At 37.7% G+C, this 2,937-nt stretch overlaps 1 non-coding gene across 1 annotated transcript; it reads left to right on the top strand.

Moving 5' to 3' along the window:
- Window positions 1-108, top strand: LOC112714239 (small nucleolar RNA R71). Its single transcript, XR_003159193.1, has one exon. It is a non-coding gene; the product is annotated as a small nucleolar RNA R71 (small nucleolar RNA).
- The last annotated feature ends 2,829 nt before the right edge of the window (window positions 109-2,937 follow it).

Genomic DNA, 2,937 nt, shown 5'->3' with positions numbered 1-2,937 from the left:
AAGCATGTCAGAAGGACATTTTCTGATTAATTGTTTGTATCTTTCCCAAGCTTCATAGAGGAATTCTCCTTCCTTCTGTCTGAAGGTTTGGACTTCCACTCTAAGCTTACTCAATTTTTGAGGTGGAAAGAACTTTACCAAGAAGGCATTGACTAGCTTTTTCCAAGAGTCCAGGCTTTCTTTAGGTTGAGAATCCAACCATGTTCTAGCTCTGTCTCTTACAGCAAAAGGGAATAGCATAAGTCTGTAGACCTCAGGGTCAACCCCATTAGTCTTGACTGTGTCACAGATTTGCAAGAACTCAGCTAAAAACTGATGAGGATCTTCCAGTGGAAGTCCATGGAACTTGCAATTCTGTTGCATTAGAGAAACTAATTGAGGCTTAAGCTCAAAGTTGTTTGCTCCAATGGCAGGGATAGAGATGCTTCTCCCATAGAAGTCGGGAGTAGGTGCAGTAAAGTCACCCAGCACCTTCCTTGCATTGTTGGCATTGTTGTTGTTTTCGGCTGCCATTTGTTCTTCTTCTTTGAAGAATTTGGTTAGGTTCTCTAAAGAGAGTTGTGCTTTGGCTTCTCTGAGCTTTCTCTTCAAGGTCCTTTCAGGTTCAGGATCAGCCTCAACAAGAATGCCTTTGTCTTTGCTCCTACTCATAAGAAAGAGAAGAGAACAAGAAAATGTGGAATCCTCTATGTCACAGTATAGAGATTCCTTTAGGTGTCAGAGGAAAAGAAGAGTAGAAGACAGAAGTAGAAAATTCGAACTTATCAGAGAAGATGGAGTTCGAATTTTGCATTAAGGAATAGCGTTAGTCCATAAATAGAAGGATGTGAGAAGGAGGGAAGTAATTTTTCGAAAATTAAGTGAAAAATTTTGAAAACATTTTTGAAAAACATTATTTAATTTTCGAAAATGAAAATGGAAAAGAAATCAAGTGATTTTTGAAAAAGATTTTGAAATTAGAAATCAAAAAGATTTGATTGAAACTATTTTGGAAAAGATGTGGTTAAGAAGATATGATTAGTTTTAAAAAGATGTGATTGAGAAAATATGATTTGAAAAACATTTGAAAAAGATTTGATTTGAAAATTAAAAACTTGACTAACAAGAAAAGATATGATTCAAACATTAAACCTTTCTCAACAGAAAAGGTAACATACTTGAAATGTTGAATCAAATCATTAATTGATAGTAAGTATCTTAAAAAAAATGGAAAGAAATTGGTTTTGAAGAAGATTTGATTGGAAAATTGATTTGAAAAAGATTTGATTTTGAAAAGATTTTGAAAACTTAGAAAAAATTTGATTTGAAAACAAAATCTTCCCCTCTAGCCATCCTGGCGTTAAACGCCCAGAATGGTGCACATTCTGGCGTTTAACGCCCAAAATGCTACCCTTTTGGGCGTTAAACACCCAACCAGGTACCCTGGCTGGCGTTTAAACGCCAGTCTGTCCTTCTTCACTGGGCGTTTTGAACGCCCAGCTTTTTCTGTGCAATTCCTCTGCTGTATGTTCTGAATCTTCAATTCTCTGTATTATTGACTTGAAAAGACACAAATTAAAAATATTTTTGGATTTTTAATAATAAAGAAAAATCAAAATGCAACAAGAATCAAATAACAATGCATGCAAGACACCAAACTTAGCAGTTTGTATACTGCTGACACTAACAGGATGAAAATGCATATGAGACACACAAAACACTCAAGTCAATAGAATTCAAAGATTAGAGCAAGTAAATCGTCAAGAACATCTTGAAGATCACCAATATACATGAATGAATGCATGCAATTGACACCAAACTTAAGATGAGACACTAGACTCAAACAAGAAATTTTTGGATTTTATGATTTTTTTGATTTTTTTTTTGTGTTTTTTTTTGAAAATTAAGTGGAAAAAGGTATCAAAATTCTTAATGAGAATTCCAGGAATCAGTGCAATGCTAGTCTAAGACTCCGGTCCAGGAATTAGACATGGCTTCACAGCCAGCCAAGCTTCCAAAGAAAGCTTCGGTCCAAAACACTAGACATGGCCAGAGGCCAGCCAAGCCTTAGCAGATCACTGCTCCAAAAGCAAGATTGATAAAGATCAACAAGCTCTTGTGGTGATAAGTTGAAACCTCGGTCCAATGAGATTAGACATGGCTTCTCAGCCAGCCAGATTTCAACAAATCATCATGAAACTCTAGAATTCATCTTCAAGAATTTTGAAAAAATAAATACCTAATCTAAGCAACAAGATGAACCTTCAGTTGTCCAAACTGAACAATCCCTGGCAATAACGCCAAAAACTTGGTGTTGTTGCCGGATCTTGGCACTGATGTTACCAAAAGCTTGCTTAAAACTTGAACAATCCCCGGCAACGGCGCCAAAAACTTGGTGCGCGAAATTGTGAACAATACTTTTTCACAACTCTCATAATCCCCGGTCATGAACCCCAAAAACTTGGTAGTTCAGTACCATGGCATTACACAACTTCGCACAACTAACCAGCAAGTGCACTGGGTCGTCCAAGTAATAAACCTTACGCGAGTAAGGGTCGATCCCACGGAGATTGTTAGTATTGAAGCAAGCTATGGTCATCTTGTAAATCTTAGTCAGGCAAACTCAAATGATAATGGTGATGAACGAAAATAACACAAAGGTAAAGATAGAGATACTTATGTAATTCATTGGTAGGAACTTCAGATAAGCGCATGAAGATGCCTTCCCTTCCGTCTCTCTGCTTTCCTACTGTCTTCATCCAATCCTTCTTACTCCTTTCCATGGCAAGCTTAAGCAAGGGTTTCACCGTTGTCAGTGGCTACCTCCCATCCTCTCAGTGAAAGCGATTGCATATGCTCTGTCACAGCATAGCGGAATTCATCTGTCGGTTCTCAATCAGGCCGGAATAGAATCCAGTGATTCTTTTGCGTCTGTCACTAACGCCCCGCCTTCAGGAG

Source organism: Arachis hypogaea, chromosome 9 (assembly GCF_003086295.3).
Source record: "Arachis hypogaea cultivar Tifrunner chromosome 9, arahy.Tifrunner.gnm2.J5K5, whole genome shotgun sequence".
NCBI lineage: Eukaryota > Viridiplantae > Streptophyta > Magnoliopsida > Fabales > Fabaceae > Arachis > Arachis hypogaea.
Note: the sequence above shows the minus strand (reverse complement) of the source record. Positions and strands in the feature narration are given on the sequence as shown.